The sequence below is a fragment of the Anomaloglossus baeobatrachus genome, chromosome 9 (genome assembly GCF_048569485.1).
Source record: "Anomaloglossus baeobatrachus isolate aAnoBae1 chromosome 9, aAnoBae1.hap1, whole genome shotgun sequence".
Classification (NCBI taxonomy): Eukaryota; Metazoa; Chordata; class Amphibia; order Anura; family Aromobatidae; genus Anomaloglossus; species Anomaloglossus baeobatrachus.
In genome coordinates, this window is record NC_134361.1 from 2,834,031 (window position 1) to 2,857,709 (window position 23,679).

The window sequence follows — 23,679 nt, forward strand, 5'->3', positions numbered from 1 at the left end:
CTGCAATCATGGAAGACAAGTCCGGAGATGCTGCAATCATGGGAGACAAGTCTGGAGATGCTCCAATCATGGAAGACAAGTCCGGAGATGCTGCAATCATGGAAGACAAGTCCGGAGATGCTCCAATCATGGGAGACATGTCCGGAGATGCAGCAGCCATGGGGGACAAGTCCGGAGATGCTGCAATCATGGGAGACATGTCCGGAGATGCTCCAATCATGGAAGACAAGTCCGGAGATGCTGCAATCATGGGAGACATGTCCGGAGATGCTGCAGTCATGGGAGACATGTCCGGAGATGCAGCAGCCATGGGGGACAAGTCCGGAGATGCTGCAATCATGGGAGACAAGTCTGGAGATGCTGCAATCATGGGAGACATGTCCGGAGATGCTGCAATCATGGGAGACAAGTCCGGAGATGCTGCAATCATGGGAGACATGTCCGGAGATGCTGCAATCATGGGAGACATGTCCGGAGATGCAGCAGCCATGGGGGACAAGTCCGGAGATGCCGCAATCATGGAAGACAAGTCCGGAGATGCTGCAATCATGGGAGACATGTCCGGAGATGCAGCAGCCATGGGGGACAAGTCCGGAGATGCTGCAATCATGGGAGACATGTCCGGAGATGCTGCAATCATGGGAGACATGTCCGGAGATGCAGTAGCCATGGGGGACAAGTCCGGAGATGCTGCAATCATGGGAGACAAGTCTGGAGATGCTGCAATCATGGGAGACATGTCCGGAGATGCAGCAGCCATGGGGGACAAGTCCGGAGATGCTGCAATCATGGGAGACAAGTCTGGAGATGCTGCAATCATGGGAGACATGTCCGGAGATGCTGCAATCATGGGAGACATGTCCGGAGATGCAGCAGCCATGGGGGACAAGTCCGGAGATGCTGCAATCATGGGAGACAAGTCTGGAGATGCTGCAATCATGGGAGACATGTCCGGAGATGCAGCAGCCATGGGGGACAAGTCCGGAGATGCTGCAATCATGGAAGACAAGTCTGGAGACGCTGCAATCATGGGACACAATTCTGGAGATGCTGCAATCATGGGAGACAAGACCGGAGATGCTGCAATCATGGAAGATATGTTCGGAGATGCAGCAGCCATGGGGGACAACTCCGGAAATGCTGCAATCATCGGAGACGAGTTCAGCAACACTGCTTACCAGAGCTGATGCGCTACATTTGGTGGCTTGAATGAAGCAAACGCAGTGAGGCTGGGACAATTTTTTTTATTTTTGCGCTTCTGGCTGGGCGCTGGTATATGTCCTGGGTAAAAGGATTGTCGCAAATCCAGTCCAGGATATCTGCAGAGATGGAGGCTGTGGTGAAAGCTCTCATGGAGGCTACTTGGCAGCAGTAGATATTTAATCAACGGCAGCCGGAGACCAACCAGCTGCTGGTTCAGCACGTGACAGCACTACAAATGGCAGGAACTCCTCAGGTGGTCCACGATGCCCGGAAAGCGGAGAGTGCAGAAATTCCCAAAATGGAGCCATCGGATGACATCAAGACATACCTGGCTGTGTTTGAGAGCATGGCCAAGAGGGATAGTTTACCCTGGGATCAATGGGTGGAAGTCATTGCTCTGTTTCTAAAGTCTGGACCCCAGCAGGCCTTTTTCGACTTAACAACTGAGAAAGTGGCAGACTACGCAATTGTCAAGGTTGAGAACCTAGCACGACTTGGCATAAATATGTTGGTGCGGGCCCGGCGGGTGCATCAGTGGGAATTTTACTCTTCCAAGCTGGCGAGGTCGCAGTATTATGACTTAGTGCACCTGAAACAGAAGTGGTTACAGCCCGAGGTACTGTCCCCCACTGCTGTGGTAGATTGCATAGTGACTGATAAATTCTGGAGGGCCTTACCACACCAGCTCCAGCGTTGGGTCGGACAGACATCCCCTAATAATGCGCTCGAGATGGTCAACCTTATAGAGTGGTATAGCCCTACTGAGGAGCTCCGGGGAGGATGTCAAGAAAATCCCAAATGTCCTCACCCGCCATCCCATTGAGCAGAGCCAAGGAGGACCACTCAGGACGTATTCTGCTGGTAACTGGCGCCAATAGTCTGCTGGCGATGCCATTAACCAGGCAATGTAAGGGCCAACTGTCCCTCCTTGCTGAACATGGACACAAACTTTGGGTACCATCAGTTTCTCTATGCTAAAAGGGTCTGTGCGATTGGCATGCCAGAGGAACTTAGTCATGGACATTCGTGTCATGTTAAGGTAGCAGGCACCCCGGAGCCTCATGACTCTGGTGCGGGCCAACCTGGTATCACTGTCTAAGTTCACCGGCCGGAAAGTAGGCATTTATGTGTCCAAGGGGACTTAAAAGACTAACCCACTACATTTCTAATAGTAACCCCCCAGCCGGGATACCATGAGGTGGGAGTGGTTTTGAATCTGCACTATATACTAATAGTTGGGAGGGACTTTCCCTTATTTTCTGCCCTATGGTCAATTATTGTGCCACCTGGTGAATGTGAGTTACCACGTATATCGGTCACGTAGCATTGTACAGAGGCAGTGCAAGAATCCAGTGTTAGTGGGGCCAGTAAACTATAATGTCACCATCTAGGTCGACTAAGTCGGGAATGGGCCTACCATATTAATTTGCCAAAGCACAGGAAGGATTGGGAAAGCCTTGGAGGGGAAAACCCGCTGTCTGTTGACTCCATTACCTCTATAGGTTTTCTCCAAGGTTGCTGTACCTTGCTCCATAATCCAGCATATCATCGTGTCACGGGGTGTGAGGGTATAACAGAGGATCGGGGCCTCCTAATCTGGCCCTCAGGCTCAGGAGGCCTAGCTGTCCATGATCCCAGAGATACATCTGATGGTGACAATGTCTGGTCCAGCTTTCTAACCCTGCTCCTGAACAGTCCTGATCTAATACCCCCCCTCTCCCTCACCCCAGTGAAGGGCTGATACAGGAGTGGTAGAACCCACAGATAAGGACACACAGGGGGAACCAAAGGCATGGGAAGTCAGATTCCTCCCACAACATGTGATCCCAGAGCTAATCAGGAGGCCGGAAGAAATTAACTTCTGCTAGCCTGATCGCTAATGAGCACACAGCTGGTCGATACCCGAGCGAGCCTGCCTGTGTAGCTCACAAGCACCAGAGAAACCACAGTGTGGAGTGTTAGTCTGTCTAGTCTCATGCCGCCATGACACTCGGCGACTTATGAGCTGAGGCCTATGTGACACCTTGACACTGAACCCCTGCCAAACTCAAATTACAGCCGGATCAGGTGCCTAAAGCTCGTCAGCAAGCCATTCTGGAGGAGGTGAACTTGAAGCTCCAACTACGGGTCACTGAGGGGTCCCAGCGTGGGCTAGCCCAATAGCCCACTGTTCACCCCCTCAGGGTTGGTTTGTGATGCAGTAAAGGGTATGGTGGTAGGTGGCAGATATATTCCACCTAGCAAATGCCTTTTACACTGGTGAGCAGCAGCGAAGGAGGTCAAATCCTGGCCTGGACCTTCTCTGCTATTCCGGGGTTTTGGGGCAACGCCTGAGGTGCACAGCTGCAGTATTAGCACAGCATAAATAGGCAGCCAGAACTTCTCAGTGTGTGTGACTGCTTGCACTGAAAATCTGAAGCAGTCTTTGTGGGGAAACCATCGCTGAATGGACTGACAGCTCCAAAACTGTTTGCAAAGCTCGACTTTCCCTTTGTATTCTGAAAACTAAGGCTCTGCATATATGTTTGTTATTAGTGTGAATAAAACCCTGACCCTCTGTCTCCTTACCGCATCCCTGCTATTTCCTACCAGAGCAGATTCCATACAGCACATAGGAGCAGTATTATAGCAGTTATATTCCTGTACATAGGGGCAGTATTATAGCAGTTATATTCTTGTACATAGGAGCAGTATTATAGCAGTTATATTCCTGTACATAGGGGCAGTATTATAGCAGTTATATTCCTGTACATAGGGGCAGTATTATAGCAGCTATATTCTTCTATATAGGAGCAGTATTATAGGAGTTATATTCTTGTACATAGGGAGCAGTATTATAGTAGTTATATTCTTGCACATAGGGGCAGTATTATAGTAGTTATATTCTTGCACATAGGGGCAGTATTATAGTAGTTATATTCTTCTATATAGGAGCAGTATTATAGGAGTTATATTCTTGTACATAGGGAGCAGTATTATAGCAGTTATATTCTTCTATATAGGAGCAGTATTATAGCAGTTATATTCTTCTATATAGGAGCAGTATTATAGTAGTTATATTCTTGCACATAGGGGCAGTATTATAGCAGTTATATTCCTGTACATGGTGGGCAATATTATAGCAGTTATATTCTTCTATATAGGAGCAGTATTATAGTAGTTATATTCTTGTACATAGGGGCAGTATTATAGCAGTTATATTCTTGTACATAGGGGCAGTATTATAGCAGTTATATTCCTGTACATGGTGGGCAATATTATAGCAGTTATATTCTTCTATATAGGAGCAGTATTATAGTAGTTATATTCTTCTATATAGGAGCAGTATTATAGTAGTTATATTCTTGCACATAGGGGCAGTATTATAGCAGTTATATTCCTGTACATGGTGGGCAATATTATAGCAGTTATATTCTTCTATATAGGAGCAGTATTATAGTAGTTATATTCTTGTACATAGGGGCAGTATTATAGCAGTTATATTCTTGTACATAGGGGCAGTATTATAGCAGTTATATTCCTGTACATGGTGGGCAATATTATAGCAGTTATATTCTTCTATATAGGAGCAGTATTATAGTAGTTATATTCTTCTATATAGGAGCAGTATTATAGTAGTTATATTCTTGCACATAGGGGCAGTATTATAGCAGTTATATTCCTGTACATAGGAGCAGTATTATAGCAGTTATATTCCTGTACATAGGGGCAGTATTATAGCAGTTATATTCCTGTACATAGGGGCAGTATTATAGCAGCTATATTCTTCTATATAGGAGCAGTATTATAGGAGTTATATTCTTGTACATAGGGAGCAGTATTATAGTAGTTATATTCTTGCACATAGGGGCAGTATTATAGTAGTTATATTCTTGCACATAGGGGCAGTATTATAGTAGTTATATTCTTCTATATAGGAGCAGTATTATAGGAGTTATATTCTTGTACATAGGGAGCAGTATTATAGTAGTTATATTCTTGCACATAGGGGCAGTATTATAGTAGTTATATTCTTGCACATAGGGGCAGTATTATAGTAGTTATATTCTTCTATATAGGAGCAGTATTATAGTAGTTATATTCTTCTATATAGGAGCAGTATTATAGCAGTTATATTCTTCTATATAGGAGCAGTATTATAGTAGTTATATTCTTCTATATAGGAGCAGTATTATAGTAGTTTTATTCTTGTACATAGGGGCAGTATTATAGTAGTTATATTCTTGCACATAGGGGCAGTATTATAGTAGTTATATTCTTCTATATAGGGGCAGTATTATAGCAGTTATATTCTTCTATATAGGAGCAGTATTATAGCAGTTATATTCTTCTATATAGGAGCAGTATTATAGTAGTTATATTCTTCTATATAGGAGCAGTATTATAGTAGTTATATTCTTGTACATAGGGAGCAGTATTATAGCAGTTATATTCTTCTATATAGGAGCAGTATTATAGCAGTTATATTCTTCTATATAGGAGCAGTATTATAGTAGTTATATTCTTGCACATAGGGGCAGTATTATAGCAGTTATATTCCTGTACATGGTGGGCAATATTATAGCAGTTATATTCTTCTATATAGGAGCAGTATTATAGTAGTTATATTCTTGTACATAGGGGCAGTATTATAGCAGTTATATTCTTGTACATAGGGGCAGTATTATAGCAGTTATATTCCTGTACATGGTGGGCAATATTATAGCAGTTATATTCTTCTATATAGGAGCAGTATTATAGTAGTTATATTCTTCTATATAGGAGCAGTATTATAGTAGTTATATTCTTGCACATAGGGGCAGTATTATAGCAGTTATATTCCTGTACATGGGGGGCAATATTATAGCAGTTATATTCTTCTATATAGGAGCAGTATTATAGGAGTTATATTCTTGTACATAGAGGCAGTATTATAGTAGTTATATTCTTGTACATAGGGGCAGTATTATAGTAGTTATATTCTTGTACATAGGGGCAGTATTATAGTAGTTATATTCTTGTACATAAGGGGGCAGTATTATAGTAGTTATATTCTTGTACATAGGGGCAGTATTATAGTAGTTATATTCTTGTACATAGGGGCAGTATTATAGTAGTTATATTCTTGTACATAGGGGCAGTAGTATAGTAGTTATATTCTTGTATATAGGGGGCAGTATTATAGTAGTTATATTCTTGTACATAGGAGCAGTATTATAGTTGTTATATTCTTGTACATAGGGGCAGTATTATAGTAGTTATATTCTTGTACATAGGGGCAGTATTATAGTAGTTATATTCTTGTACATAGGGGCAGTATTATAGTAGTTATATTCTTGTACATAGGGGCAGTATTATAGTAGTTATATTCTTGTACATAGGGGCAGTATTATAGTAGTTATATTCTTGTACATAGGGGCAGTATTATAGTAGTTATATTCTTGTACATAGGGGCAGTATTATAGTAGTTATATTCTTGTACATAGGGGCAGTATTATAGCATTTATATTCTTGTACATAGGGGGCAGTATTATAGTAGTTATATTCTTGTACATAGGGGCAGTATTATAGTAGTTATATTCTTGTACATAGGGGCAGTATTATAGTAGTTATATTCTTGTACATAGGGACAGTATTATAGTAGTTATATTCTTGTACATAGGGGCAGTATTATAGTAGTTATATTCTTGTACATAGGGGCAGTATTATAGTAGTTATATTCTTGTACATAGGGGCAGTATTACAGTAGTTATATTCTTGTACATAGGGGCAATATTATAGTAGTTATATTCTTGTACATAGGGGCAGTATTATAGTAGTTATATTCTTGTACATAGGGGCAGTATTATAGTAGTTATATTCTTGTACATAGGGGCAGTATTATAGTAGTTATATTCTTGTACATAGGGGCAGTAGTATAGTAGTTATATTCTTGTATATAGGGGGCAGTATTATAGTAGTTATATTCTTGTACATAGGAGCAGTATTATAGTAGTTATATTCTTGCACATAGGAGCAGTATTATAGTTGTTATATTCTTGTACATAGGGGCAGTATTATAGTTGTTATATTCTTGTACATAGGGGCAGTATTATAGTAGTTATATTCTTGTACATAGGGGCAGTATTATAGCAGTTATATTCTTGTACATAGGGGGCAGTATTATAGTAGTTATATTCTTGTACATAGGGGCAGTATTATAGTAGTTATATTCTTGTACATAGGAGCAGTATTATAGTAGTTATATTCTTGTATATAGGGGCAGTATTATAGTAGTTATATTCTTGTATATAGGGGCAGTATTATAGTAGTTATATTCTTGTATATAGGGGCAGTATTATAGTAGTTATATTCTTGTATATAGGGGCAGTATTATAGTAGTTATATTCTTGTATATAGGGGGGCAGTATTATAGTAGTTATATTCTTCTATATAGGGGCAGTATTATAGTAGTTATATTCTTGTATATAGGGGGGCAGTATTATAGTAGTTATATTCTTGTATATAGGGGCAGTATTATAGTAGTTATTGTCTTGTATATAGGGGGGCAGTATTATAGTAGTTATATTCTTGTATATAGGGGGGCAGTATTATAGTAGTTATATTCTTGTACATAGGGGCAGTATTATAGTAGTTATATTCTTGTACATAGGAGCAGTATTATAGTAGTTATATTCTTGTATATAGGGGGCAGTATTATAGTAGTTATATTCTTGTACATAGGAGCAGTATTATAGTTGTTATATTCTTGTACATAGGGGCAGTATTATAGTAGTTATATTCTTGTACATAGGGGCAGTATTATAGTAGTTATATTCTTGTACATAGGGGCAGTATTATAGTAGTTATATTCTTGTACATAGGGGCAGTATTATAGTAGTTATATTCTTGTACATAGGGGCAGTATTATAGTAGTTATATTCTTGTACATAGGGGCAGTATTATAGTAGTTATATTCTTGTACATAGAGGCAGTATTATAGTAGTTATATTCTTGTACATAGGGGCAGTAGTATAGTAGTTATATTCTTGTATATAGGGGGCAGTATTATAGTAGTTATATTCTTGTACATAGGAGCAGTATTATAGTTGTTATATTCTTGTACATAGGGGCAGTATTAATCAAATCAAATCAAATCAAATAAGCTTTATTGGCAGGACCAAATACAAATTAGTTTTGCCAAAGCAAGTGTACATTAGGGACTGGGGCTGTGGGGATGGTGGGTGGGGACTGTAGGAAGGATGGATGGGGCACATCCAGGGTGGGGACTGTGGGGGCACTTCTAGGATGGGGGCTATGGAAGTCCATGGCTTATGATGGGGCATATCCACGGTGGGGACTGTGGTAACGGTGGTTGGGACATATCCAGGGTGGGGATTGGGGGGCCACATCTGGGATGGGGGGCTATGGAAGTCCATGACTTATCATAGTTCTCTTTCTGGAAGTCTATGACATTCGCTCACATACCGCGCTGCTATCTCCACTGCGCTCTCTTCTTTCCCCAGCAGGATATATATTTTCTCTTCCTCCTTCATGGAGCTGAAATCCGGGAAGAGATGGGAGAGTCTCCTGAAGTGAGTGTCCCTCACTGCTGAGTACTTGGTGCAGTGTAGCAGGAGGTGGGTTTCATCCTCCAGGGCCTCCAGGTCACAGTGTTGGCACAGTCTGTCCTCCCTGGGCTTGTAGCTCTGCTTGTGTCGGCCGGATTCGATGGCTAGACTGTGGGCACTGAGTCTATATCGGCTCAGGGTCCTGCGGTCTCTGGGGTCCGGGAGTTTCTCCAGATATGGGGCCAGTCTGTAGTCTCTCTGTAGTCTCTGGTACGTGGTCAGTTTCTGTGAGGTGTTGATGTCGGTCCTCCAGTCACTGACATACCTCTCCTGGCCCTCGTCTACCATCTTCCTGATTCTGGTTCTTGTCAGGCTGCTGTGATTGGTTATTTTGTCCAGTTGGGTTTGGGAGGGCTGTGCCCGGGGTCCTGGTTCATCTGGCCCACGTATATGTATCAGAGCTTTGTGGTGATGGGAGCTTGGATTGCTACTCTGTAGGTGAGCCTGAAATGATAGTGACCTCTTCAGAGCTGCTAGGTGTAGAGGGAATCTGCCCAGCTCGGCCCGACAGGCGCTGTTGGAGGTGCTTCGATGGACCTGGAGAAGGTGCTTACAGAATTCCAGGTGGAATATTTCTGTTGGGCTGGAATCCCACCTTGACCAATCTGGGTAAGTGTGAGGGCCCCAGACTTCGCTGCCGTACAGGAGGATTGGGGCAATGATGGAATCGAAGATTTTTAGCCAGACCCTCACTGGTGGCTTCAGATGATACAATTTCCTTCGGATGGCATAAAAGGTTTTGCAGGCCTTGTTTTTCAGGGTCTCTATGGCTTGTTTGAAGCTCCCTGACTGGTGAATTTCCAGGCCCAAGTAGGTGTATTTGTCTGTTCCTGTTAGAGTGCAGCCGTTTAGGACAAATGAAGGATGCTGGTCAAATCTTCTTTTTCTCTTCTGGAACACCATGATGTTGGTTTTCTTTAGATTGATCGGTAGTGCCCATGTGGAGCTGAATTTCTCCAAGATTTGTAGGTTGTCTTGGAGACCTTTCTCGGTTGGTGACACCAGCAGTAGGTCATCTGCATAGAGCAAGAATTTCACCTGGGCGTCATGGAGTGTGAGACCTGGAGCAGGTGAAGATTCTAGAGCAGTAGCCAGCTCATTGATGTAAATATTGAAGAGCGTTGGACTTAGGCTGCAGCCCTGTCTGACTCCTCGGCTCTGCTGGAAATAAGCCGTTCTTTTACCGTTCACACTCACGCTGCAGAGGTTCTCGGTGTAGGAGCTTTTGATGACATCATAGGTCTTTCCTCCTATTCCGCTTTCCAGCATTTTTAAGAACAAGCCCGGGTGCCACACTGAGTCAAAGGCCTTTTTAAAGTCTACAAAGCAGGCGTATATCTTCCCATGCTTTGTATTGTGGACGTGGCTCTGAATGAGACTGTGCAGGGTGTAGATGTGGTCCGTGGTGCGGTGGTTTGGCACGAACCCTGCTTGGCTTTTGCTCAAGACATTGTGCTCGGTAAGGAAACTGATGATCCTTTTGTTTAGGATGCTGTTGAACAGTTTTCCCAAGTTACTGCTGACACATATGCCTCTGTAGTTGGCAGGGTCATACCTGTCCCCACTCTTGTGGATCGGTGTAATGAGTCCTTGGTTCCAGGTACGAGGGAAGTAGCCACCACTCAGCACAATGTTGAACAGTTTAACCATTGCAGCTTGAATTTCTGGTGGGCTGTACTTCAACATCTCTGGGGGGATTCCATCCAGACCACTAGATTTTTTACACTTTATGGAAGTGATTTTCTCTGCAACTTCCTGTAATGTAATTGGTGTGTCCAGTGGGTTTTGGAAGTTTTTGATTTTCTCTTCCATTGCCTTTAGTTTTGATGTTATGTTTTCCTGCTCTTGGCTAAGTCCTTCTTTTGGGATGTCTTTGTAGAGGTCTCTGAAGTACTGGAGCCAGATGTTGCCATTTTGGATATGGGTGTCATTCTTTTTCTTGCTCTTTGTGTCCATGTGGTTCCATATTTCCCAGAAGGAGTTGTCTTGGAGGGCGTCTTGGAGTTGGCTAAGTTTGGTAGAGATGTAGCTCTGCTTCTTCCTCCTGAGGATGGTTTTGTACTGCTTTTGTATGGTGTCATAGGCTTCCCTCAGGTCTGGGTTGTTGGGGTCTCTGTGTTTATTGTTTGAGGCTGTTCTCAGGGTCTTTCGGACGGCTTTACACTCTTTGTCAAACCAACCATTGATCTGCTTTTCTTTTGGCCTCTTGTAGTTGACTTGTTTGAGGTCGGACAATTTGGCCATGGTGTGGAATATTTTGTTGAGGTCTTTTGCAGCTTGATTCACTCCTTCTGGGTTTGACTTATACTTGTAGCTGTAGAAGTTGTGGAGCATCTCCTGTAATTCCGGTCTGTTGGGAGCCTCTTTATATTTTATTTCTGACGTCTTGGACCATTTATAGGATGGAGGTCGCTTGTAGAGGCTGCTCTGCTGTGGCTTTTGTGTGGATGGTTTCTCTGTAGATTTCATGTACAGGAGAAGTTGGCTGTGGTCTGACAGGTGCGTTTGTGGGGTGACTATGAAGGCGCTAATATTTGCCGGGTCCATATCTGTAATGGCGTAGTCTACTACACTCCTTCCTACATGGGAGTTTAGTGTATATCTTCCCAGTGAGTCTCCCTTTGTACGTCCATTAAGAATATGAAGACCTAAACTTTTACATAAGTTCAGGAGCTTTTTGCCACTTTTGTTGACTGTACTGTCATAGCTGTTTCTCTCTGAGTGTTCTGAGTCGTGACTGTCGTTCTCTGCCCCAAATATGTAGATGTTTCCATCTGTGGTCAGAAAGTCTTTCTCTCCCTGTTCTTGCATTGAGGTCTCCAAAGATGAGAACTTTGCCCAGGACCTGATAATGGGTGGCTTCTTCTTGTAAGATCTCAAAGCTGTCTGGATTGAAGTAGGGGGACTCTGGCGGTGGTATATAGGTGGTGCAGAGGTAGACATCGGACTGAGAGGTGAGGATGGAGCTGCTGATTCTGATCCATATGTGGCTGCCTCCTCTCTTCACTGGTGTGATGTACTGGTGGAGCTCTTCTTTATACCAGATCAATATTCCTCCTGAGCAGCGGCCCTGTTTGGTGTTTTTATTTTTAAGGGCAGGGACAGAGATTTCTCTGTATCCGATTGGCACCAGAGGTTCGTTTTCAGCTTTGGTCCATGTTTCCAGGAGGATCTGAATGTCTATATTCTTCAGTCTTTGAATAAAGTCAGGGTCATTTGTTTTACATCCAAAGGCCGAGATGCTCAGGCCTTGGATGTTCCAGCTGCTGATTGTGAATGAGGTCATTTTTTTTTTTTTTCTATATACCTCATGTGTATACACCTTGTAATGAGTGCGGCTGTGTAAGACACTCTGGATTTACGACTGGTTTATAGGTGTGTTAGATCCAGTCACATTAGTTTCCTGCACAATGTGCTGAGCAGGGTTCTAATCTCTTCCATATCTCTGCCCTGCATGTCTCTGTGTGGGGCTGATGGTCCCCTCCATGGTGGTCTCCTCCTCTGATGGCCCGATGTTGGGTGAAGGGCTTTGTTTCTGGCCTCCTGTGATGAAATTGGGGTTTCCTGTCTTTTTATTGTTGGGGGTCTTTCCATGGGTTTGTTGTTGTTGTTGAGTCCAGGCATGGGGTCTCTGTTTAGTATAATGTCCTTCAGCTCTTTGGCCAGTAGGCTGACCCCTTGTTTGTTTAGGTGCTTGTAGTCATAGAGGTGTTGGTGATTTATAGAGGGGTGTTGTGCCAGGATCACGTCGGGCACAGCCTTGATTCTGGTGGTCAGGTCCGTGTTGATGTTCTGGATAGTTTGGCTTGATACATCATTTCTTGGGAGCAGAGATGATAGAATTATTTTGCTGTCCGGGAATTTTAGTTTTGCCGTCTTTGCTAGTTGGGTCAGTTGTCCTGCGATCTGCTGGTGTTGGGCTGGCAGATTGTTTGTTTGTATTATAGTAGTTATATTCTTGTACATAGGGGCAGTATTATAGTAGTTATATTCTTGTACATAGGGGCAGTATTATAGTAGTTATATTCTTGTATATAGGGGCAGTATTATAGTAGTTATATTCTTGTACATAGGGGCAGTATTATAGTAGTTATATTCTTGTACATAGGGGCAGTATTATAGTAGTTATATTCTTGTATATAGGGGCAGTATTATAGTAGTTATATTCTTGTACATAGGGGCAGTATTATAGTAGTTATCTTCTTGTATATAGGGGCAGTATTATAGTAGTTATATTCTTGTACATAGGAGCAGTATTATAGTAGTTATATTCTTGTATATAGGGGCAGTATTATAGTAGTTATATTCTTGTACATAGGGGCAGTATTATAGTAGTTATATTCTTGTACATAGGGGCAGTATTATAGTAGTTATATTCTTGTATATAGGGGCAGTATTATAGTAGTTATATTCTTGTACATAGGGGCAGTATTATAGTAGTTATCTTCTTGTATATAGGGGCAGTATTATAGTAGTTATATTCTTGTACATAGGGGCAGTATTATAGTAGTTATATTCTTGTACATAGAGGCAGTATTATAGTAGTTATATTCTTGTATATAGGGGCAGTATTATAGCAGTTATATTCTTGTACATAGGGGCAGTATTATAGTAGTTATATTCTTGTACATAGGGGCAGTATTATAGTAGTTATATTCTTGTATATAGGGGCAGTATTATAGTAGTTATATTCTTGTACATAGGGGCAGTATTATAGTAGTTATATTCTTGCATATAGGAGCAGTATTATGGTAGTTATATTCCTGTACATAGGGGGCAGTATTATAGTAGTTATATTCTTGTATATAGGGGGGCAGTATTATGGTAGTTTTATTCTTGCACATTCTTGCTGGTCATTGTTACTTTCCGCGCCTGTCTTTGCTGGTCGTTATTTTCCGCGGTCGTCTTTGCTGGTCGTTATTTTCCGCGCTCGTCTTTGCTGGTTGTTGTTATTTTCCGCGCCTGTCTTTGCTGGTCGTTATTTTCCGCGGTCGTCTTTGCTGGTCGTTATTTTCCACGCTCTTCTTTGCTGGTTGTTGTTATTTTCCGCGCTCGTCTTTGCTGGTTGTTGTTATTTTCCGCGCTCGTCTTTGCTGGTCGTTGTTATTTTCAGCGCTCGTCTTTGCTGGTTGTTGTTATTTTCCGCGGTCGTCTTTGCTGGTCGTTGTTACTTTCCGCGGTCGTCTTTGCTGGTCGTTGTTACTTTCCGCGGTCGTCTTTGCTGGTTGTTATTTTCCGCGCTCGTCTTTGCTGGCTGTTGTTATTTTCCGCGCTCGTCTTTGCTGGTCGTTGTTACTTTCCGCGGTCGTCTTTGCTGGTCGTTGTTACTTTCCGCGGTCGTCTTTGCTGGTTGTTGTTATTTTCCGCGCTCGTCTTTGCTGGTCGTTGTTACTTTCCGCGGTCGTCTTTGCTGGTCGTTGTTACTTTCCGCGGTCGTCTTTGCTGGTTGTTGTTATTTTCCGCGCTCGTCTTTGCTGGTCGTTGTTACTTTCCGCGCCTGTCTTTGCTGGTCGTTGTTACTTTCCGCGGTCGTCTTTGCTGGTCGTTATTTTCCGCGCTCGTCTTTGCTGGTCGTTGTTATTTTCCGCGCTCGTCTTTGCTGGTTGTTGTTATTTTCCGCGGTCGTCTTTGCTGGTCGTTGTTACTTTCCGCGGTCGTCTTTGCTGGTCGTTATTTTCCGCGCTCGTCTTTGCTGGTTGTTGTTACTTTCCGCGGTCGTCTTTGCTGGTCGTTATTTTCCGCGGTCGTCTTTGCTGGTCGTTGTTATTTTCCGCGCCTGTCTTTGCTGGTCGTTATTTTCCGCGCTCGTCTTTGCTGGTTGTTGTTATTTTCCGCGGTCGTCTTTGCTGGTCGTTATTTTCCGCGGTCGTCTTTGCTGGTTGTTGTTATTTTCCGCGGTCGTCTTTGCTGGTTGTTGTTATTTTCCGCGGTCGTCTTTGCTGGTCGTTGTTACTTTCCGCTGTCGTCTTTGCTGGTCGTTGTTATTTTCCGCAGTCGTCTTTACTGGTCGTTGTTACTTTCCGCGCCTGTCTTTGCTGGTCGTTGTTACTTTCCGCGCCTGTCTTTGCTGGTCGGTGGCCGGTCGTTGTTATGTTTCTGTGTTTGGGGGCGATATTCTAGGTATCTTGCAGATTGCTTCCCTGTGTTTTCCATCCTGTAATTATGACTTATAATCTGGGATGAATTACAGCGATTACCTGGAAGAATTATCCGGCACCCGTGGTGCGTGTTGTGTGATCATACCCGATGTGTAATGAGGCTGCTCGGATAATTACCTCTATATTGTGAGTGCACAGAACATATGGCACAGATATTAATCATCCACTATATTAAGTATCAGCGGATCACACCCATATACCGGCGGCAATTCTCTTTATAAAGCTGAAAAATAAGAGAAGATATAAAAATGTTTTTACTTTTCCGTTGGCCGGGGTAAATGGAGTCTTCATCAGGGGGAACATGAGCTGAAGCTGGCTTTAATCCCGTCAGGGTTGGGGGGCGTCCAGAGTCGTCTTTAATCCCGTCAGGGTTGGGGGGCGTCCAGAGTCGTCTTTAATCCCGTCAGGGTTGGGGGGCGTCCAGAGTCGTCATTAATCCCGTCAGGGTTGGGGGGCGTCCAGAGTCGTCTTTAATCCCGTCAGGGTTGGGGGGCGTCCAGAGTCGTCTTTAATCCCGTCAGGGTTGGGGGGCGTCCAGAGTTGTCTTTAATCCCGTCAGGGTTGGGGGGCGTCCAGAGTCGTCTTTAATCCCGTCAGGGTTGGGGGGCGTCCAGAGTCGTCTTTAATCCCGTCAGGGTTGGGGGGCGTCCAGAGTCGTCTTTAATCCCGTCAGGGTTGGGGGGCGTCCAGAGTCGTCATTAATCCCGTCAGGGTTGGGGGGCGTCCAGAGTCGTCTTTAATCCCGTCAGGGTTGGGGGGCGTCCAGAGTCGTCTTTAATCCCGTCAGGGTTGGGGGGCGTCCAGAGTTGTCTTTAATCCCGTCAGGGTTGGGGGGCGTCCAGAGTCGTCTTTAATCCCGTCAGGGTTGGGGGGCGTCCAGAGTCGTCTTTAATCCCGTCAGGGTTGGGGGGCGTCCAGGGACGCTCTGTCCTTTTGCTTTACTTTGAATATTTGTAATTAGAGATGAGCGGACCTGTGCATGTTCGGGGTTGCCGGGTTGAACTTTACCATTCAGGTTTGCTCATCCCATGTTGTAAGTGAAGATGATAGAGTGCTGTAGCCAGTGTGGTCAGCAAGCGGGGGGTTAGGGGTTACTGATCCCCCTATAAATAGTATGATCTCATCTGTGATTGAAACATTTGAATATATTTAAGAGAACATGCACATAAGGGCAGCAGAGTGGCTCAGGGGTTAGCACTGCGCACTGGCTCAGGGGTTAGCACTGCGCACTGGCTCAGGGGTTAGCACTGCGCACTGGCTCAGGGGTTAGCACTGCGCACTGGCTCAGGGGTTAGCACTGCGCACTGGCTCAGGGGTTAGCACTGCGCACTGGCTCAGGGGCCATTACTGTGCGCTAGCTCAGGGGCAAACACTGTGCACTGGCTCAGTGGTTAGCACTGTGCACTGGCTCAGTGGTTAGCACTGCAGTCTTGCAGCGCTAGGGTCCTTGATTCCACATAATTTTCTCCATATTAATATCTATGGATGTAGATGAGGACAGAGAAGCCCCCGGAGGTGGATGTGGGGGGGGGGCACATACTTTTCTCCATATTAATGTCTATGAATGTAGATGAGGACAGAGAAGCCCCCGGAGGTGGATGTGGGGGGGGGGCACATACATTTCTCCATATTAATGTCTATGGATGTAGATGAGGATAGAGAACCCCCGGAGGTGGATGTGGGGGGGGGGGGCACATACTTTTCTCCATATTAATGTCTATGAATGTAGGTGAGGACAGAGAAGCCCCCGTAGGTGGATGTGGGGGGGGCACACACTTTTCTCCATATTAATATCTATGGATGTAGATGAGGACAGAGAAGCCCCCGGAGGTGGATGTGGGGGGGGGGGGGCACATACATTTCTCCATATTAATGTCTATGAATGTAGATGAGGACAGAGAAGCCCCCGGGAATCATCATGTCAGCAGGGAGCATAAACACATCCAGGCTGCAGATGGTAACTGACCTAATGTGATTAAGACTCTAGAGAAGACAGGGAATATACAGAGCAACAAGACAACACTCCTAAAATCAGTAAAAATATGAACATAGACAAAATGATCCCCAACCCCTCATATGCCCCCATCACAGCCTCTCCCCCTTCTAGAGAAGGTCTACACAGCCCTCTGGCCACCTCTGTAGACCACATTGCTCAGCTGTGGATAGTTCCTTGTACAGCGGTGGGGTAGGTCGGCCAGAGGGAGTCTATGGTTCTTCATTCCAGGACAATCCATCAGCGTTCTGGCGATGGCTTCCCTGTTTGTATTGGATAGAGAAGCTGTAGGGACAGACTCCACTGCAGCATTAGTCCATTGTCCCCTGACATGCGGTTCAGCCATGTGAGGGTGTTGTGGTCTGTCACAATTGTAAAGTCTCTGCCATACAAGTATGGCTGTAATTTGGCACTCCTTTTCAACAGTGGAATAGGCAACTTCTCGATCCAGTAGTTTCCGACTGGCAAAAGCGACAGGATGTTCCTCCCCAGCGGCGTTCACCTGGCTAAGAACTGCCCCAATCCCGAATGTGGATGCATCTGTCTCCACGAGGAACCTGTGCTTATAGTTCGGGGCGGCCAAGACAGGAGCAGTGATGTGGGCAGTCTTTATGGCCGAAAAGGCATCCTTGCATGTAGTTGTCATCGACACATTCCTAGGCATGTTCTTGTGGGTCAGGTTGGTTAGGAGCTTGGCCAAGGTGCTGAAATTAGGAACAAATTTTTGATTGTAACCAGCAGTTCCCAAAAAAGCTGCTTCTTAGCCTGTGGTCTACTCCAGTTACTAATGAATTCCACCTTGGCAGCCTCAGGCCTTAGGTTCCCACCCCCTACTCTGTGTCCGAGGTTCTGCAATGCAGCAAAGCCCAATGGGCATTTATCACTGTGAATGTTCTGTCCTGCAGTCAGAATATGGTTTAGCACTATGGCCAAGTGTGATGGTCCTCGAATGTGCTGAAAATGGCAATGTCATCCAGATAAGCACAGGGAAAGTCCTAATATTGTTCTAACAGTATATCCAACAGTTTTTGGAAAGTAGCTAGGGCATTTTTCATACCGAAGAGCATACCCAGAAACTCAAAAAGTCCAAATGGTGTCATGCATGGACTTGAGGAAGGTCTGGCATGGGGGAAGGCACACGTGGGGGAAGAAACACATGGGTTTCACCACAACAAACAAGGGGTACACCGGGGACACTTAAACAATGGTGGGCCCTGGTGCTAGGGAAGGGGATGATGGTACATCTCCTGCACTCACCAGCTGCACCCTGCTCTCCTAGCCAATCCCTATAGAGGTTCCACACCTGTTGCTAAGCAGGATACCTGAAGCCCTGAGAGACCCTGTAATAACCCTGGCTAGTGAGCTGGCAGGTAAGTATCACTAGTCCTACCGCTGCACTAATACAACAAGAAGGGAAGGTACAACAGACAGGGGAAGCAACAAAGGATTAAGCACAGCTTCGTGGCTGCAGTCAGACAACAGGACTGCAGCCTACACCACTACCCTCAACAGCTTCAGCAGCTCCTTCGACCTAAAGGCCTAGCTGCAGAATAATTCAAAATAACCGGCATCCTCTACTGAGAGATGTGACCATATATAGGGGAAGGAAGTGGTCACCAACTGGAGGCACCTGAGGCCAGGAGTCAGGAGCTGCTGGAAATAAAAACTGACGTTAACTTTTCAGCACCAAAAGAAAGGTAAATACATTTAATGTGAGGAGTCTCAGATGGCAAAGACTCAAGACTCTGGCCTAGATCCTGTCACAGGTCTCTAGATGAAAAGAGACGTCCGTGACAAATGAATTAATGCTAAGCAATTCCAACCATCCTGTGTTAGGGGTATCTGCCAGTACCCCTTGCTAAAGTTTAATGTGGTTACAAATTGGGCACTGGCTATCCGATATAATAGATCATCAATCCTGGGCATGGGGTAAGCCTCACTTTTGGTGGCACTGTTTAATTTCAGGTAATCAACACAGAACCACTTTGTACTAACCTTCTTGGGGACCAGAACAACAGGAGAGGCGTCAGGAGCTGTCAGTAGGCTAAATAACGCCCAGTTGGTTCATCTCCTCCAGTTCAGTCTTTATCATGCCTTTAACAGCCTCTGGGACCCAGTAGGCGCCTGCCCATTGTCCAGAGGTTTCCACATGGTGGCTGGTGAGATTAGTTCTGTCATGGCTGTGTCACGTGTCACAGACAGTCATGTGGTTTCTGGCCATAGAAGGTCACAGCGTCTGGCTGCACAGAATGCTCCCTGACTTTCCATTGTTCCTGCTGTCAGTATTCATTGGTATAGGTAGCTTTCCTTCTGGATTCATCTCTTCCCCTTTTAGACCCAGCAGGAGCTCACCTTCCACCCAGCTGTTGTTCATCAGTATTCCTTTGGTGTTTAAATACCCCTTCCTTCCTTTGACTGGTGCTAGTGATATTTTTCACTCCTCTGTGGTATCATTGCTGAAAACTTTGCTGAACTCCAGGAACCTGTGTCATCTAAGGATAAGTAGTTCATGCATTTGCCCATGTGTCCTCATCACATCCGTTACCTATTTAGGGCCCAGCACTCGGGATACCTAGGGTCAGGTATCTGGTTCGACGCATAGTTACGGAAACTAGGGTGGTGAGGGACCCCAGGGACCAGCAGTAGGTTTGGTCAGGGGTCATCATCTTCCCTTTCCTTAGACACAGGGTTTCCCTTCCTCTTTCGCGATGAGCTTGGTACTTCCCTGTACCTAGCGTGACAAGTTTGCCTTGGCGTTGAGGAGAAAGCGGAAGGCCTCGGTCTTAATACGAAGAAAATATTGTCCTTCTTTATATCCGACAAATGTGAGGCTAGGGGAACTTGTTAGAGGGATCCTCCCGTTTGTTCAGGGATCCTGCCACTTGTTCCAGGGATCCTCCCACATGTTCGGGGATCCTCCCACTTGTTCAGGGATCCTCCCGCTTGTTCCAGGGATCCTCCCGCTTGGGCAACCTGAAGATCTGGGAGATCCTCTGCGTTATCACAAGGGGGGTGGCAGACGGCTAGAACAGGCAGAGATTCGTCATGATATTCTTTCAGCATATTGATGTGGACGGTCTTTTGTCGTCGACCGCTAGGGTCCATGGCAATGATGCAGTTAGTGTCATTAATTTTCATGACAACCTGATAAGGGCCTTCCCACATTGCTTGAGGCTTGTTGGCAGGGAAGCAATAATCATGAGCACCTATTGTCCTTCCATCAATTCCTGCATTTTGGCTTTACGGTCATACTAGGTCTTTAGGTCTGCAGTAATGCAGATTCCATTTTCACATTTTCACTCTTGCATATAGCTATTGGATTTTTCAAGTCAGTATTCACACAGCAGTTTCTGCTATTCCATGTATTCCCCTTACATAGTCACTGGTGTGCATACCTTATCTCCCCATAGTTATACTAGGTCTTTAGTCTGGAATGGGCCATATACTAGTGTTCTTTAGCCAAGGTAACTACGTGGGCGAGATGGTCTCGGAACTCTAGGACATAGCGAATGAAAGGTACTCCGGTGTCTGAGATATCTCCCTCCCAGTGTTCCTTCTGGCCAAAACAGTAGTTTGAAGGGAGAGAACCCTATGGCCTCCTGGGGAACCTCTCGATAGGCGAAGAGGAGGAGTGGCAGGTATTTTTCCCAGTCCTTCTCAGAGTCAAAAAAAGCTTGAAGCATATTTTTAAAGGTTCCATTAAAGCGTTCACATGGTCTATTGGTCTGCGGGTGGTATGGAGTGGTGCGAATGGCTCGAACACCACAGGTATGCCAGAGGGACTGGACTAGGTCTGACATAAACTTGAGTCCCTTGATGGGGAACGCTAACTGGGTAATGATGGTAACAAGAGCCTCGGCTACCTTTACGGCTGTAATACTGGACAGGGCCATGACTTCAGGATACCTAGTGGCTCAGTCCACCACAGTCTGCATCTATTTTTTCCCCAACCGGCTGGGGTGGGACAGAGGCCCTATGATGTTCACAGCTGCACGTTGAAATGGTTCTTATGAGCAGGGGTTGCAGAGGTACCTTGTGTCGGGCTCCTGGATGACGTTTGCTTTCACACATAGCAGGCGCGGCAATAATGGCTACCAACTGCGAGATGCCAGGCCAATAAAAACTTTGGGTTAGTCTCATTTCAGTCCTTTTCCTCCCTTGATGCCCAGCCAAGGGGATGTCATGGGCCTGTTGGAGTAGCTGTGTCCTGTACTTCTGAGGGACAATGAGTTGCCTGGTCGTCACGTCAGGGATGCACGTGCCACTCACCTTCGTTATGTGCTAATACAATCTGTTATCTCTGTTATTGTAGTACAATAAACAAAAAACACACCCCAAATCTATTCTCCCCAAAATAAAAACAGAACTAAGCCAAATGTGGGGTAGAAATAGTGCCCAGGAGATTACAGGACGAGCAACGTGCTGCACCGGTCAGCGGAAAGAAAGCACAACACTGTATGCACACATGCAAACTGATAGACATGCTATTATATACTGTACAATGGTATACTGTATACAGTATATATGTGCAGAAAGTTACCTCCAGAGCGTGGCGAAAGGACCGAACCAGACGTGTGCACGGTGAGGATTTGCTCTTATTGCAAAGCATTGCTCTTAAACCAAGTTACACAGTTTTAAAAAGTTATGCTTCTTACAAAACGCTCTCATACCAAGTTACTCTTAATCCAAGGTTCCACTGTATTATCTATTATCTATCTATTATCTATCGATTATCTATTATCTATCTATTATCTATCTATTATCTATCTATTATCTATCTATTATCTATTATCTATCTATTATCTATTATCTATCTATTATCTATTATCTATTATCTATCTATTATCTATCTATTATCTATTATCTATCTATTATCTATCTATTATCTATTATCTATCTATTATCTATTATCTATCTATTATCTATCTATTATCTATTATCTATCTATTATCTATTATCTATCTATTATCTATTATCTATCTATTATCTATCTATTATCTATCTATTATCTATCTAATATCTATCTATTATCTATCTATTATCTATTACCTATCTATTATCTATCTATTATCTATTATCCATTATCTATTATCTATCTATTATCTATTATCTATCTATTATCTATTATCTATCTATTATCTATCTATTATCTATTATCCATTATCTATTATCTATTATCTATTATCTATCTATTATCTATCTATTATCTATCTATTATCTATCTATTATCTATTATCTATCTATTATCTATTATCTATTATCTATCTATCTATTATCTATCTATCTATTATCTATCTATTATCTATCTATTATCTATCTATTATCTATTATCTATCTATTATCTATCTATTATCTATTATCTATCTATTATCTATTATCTATTATCTATCTATTATCTATTATCTATCTATTATCTATCTATTATCTATCTATTATCTATCTATTATCTATCTATTATCTATTATCTATCTATTATCTATCTATTATCTATCTATTATCTATCTATTATCTATTATCTATCTATTATCTATTATCTATCTATTATCTATTATCTATCTATTATCTATCTATTATCTATCTATTATCTATTATCTATCTATTATCTATTATCTATCTATTATCTATTATCTATCTATTATCTATTATCTATCTATTATCTATCTATTATCTATCTATTATCTATTATCTATCTATTATCTATTATCTATCTATTATCTATCTATTATCTATTTTCTATCTATTATCTATCTATTATCTATCTATTATCTATCTTTTATCTATTATCTATCTATTATCTATTATCTATCTATTATCTATCTATTATCTATTATCTATCTATTATCTATTATCTATCTATTATCTATTATCTATCTATTATCTATCTATTATCTATCTATTATCTATCTATTATCTATTATCTATCTATTATCTATTATCTATCTATTATCTATCTATTATCTATTATATATCTATTATCTATCTATTATCTATTATCTATTATCTATCTATTATCTATCTATTATCTATTATCTATCTATTATCTATTATCTATCTATTATCTATTATCTATCTATTATCTATCTATTATCTATCTATTATCTATTATCTATCTATTATCTATCTATTATCTATTATATATCTATTATCTATCTATTATCTATTATCTATTATCTATCTATTATCTATCTATTATCTATTATCTATCTATTATCTATTATCTATCTATTATCTATTATCTATCTATTATCTATCTATTATCTATCTATTATCTATTATCTATCTATTATCTATTATCTATCTATTATCTATCTATTATCTATTATCTATCTATTATCTATCTATTATCTATCTATTATCTATTATCTATCTTTTATCTATTATCTATCTATTATCTATTATCTATCTATTATCTATCTATTATCTATTATCTATCTATTATCTATCTATTATCTATTATCTATCTATTATCTATCTATTATCTATTATCTATCTATTATCTATCTATTATCTATCTATTATCTATCTATTATCTATTATCTATCTATTATCTATCTATTATCTATCTATTATCTATTATCTATCTATTATCTATCTATTATCTATCTATTATCTATCTATTATCTATTATCTATCTATTATCTATCTATTATCTATCTATTATCTATTATCTATCTATTATCTATTATCTATCTATTATCTATCTATTATCTACCTATTATCTATCTATTATCTATTA

At 42.5% G+C, this 23,679-nt stretch overlaps 1 protein-coding gene across 6 annotated transcripts in view; it reads left to right on the top strand.

Annotated features, from left to right (window-relative positions):
* Positions 1 to 23,679, top strand: part of DIAPH2 (diaphanous related formin 2) — a 1,791,241-nt gene that overhangs the window by 633,405 nt on the left and 1,134,157 nt on the right. The gene's annotated exons all lie outside the window — the stretch shown is intronic.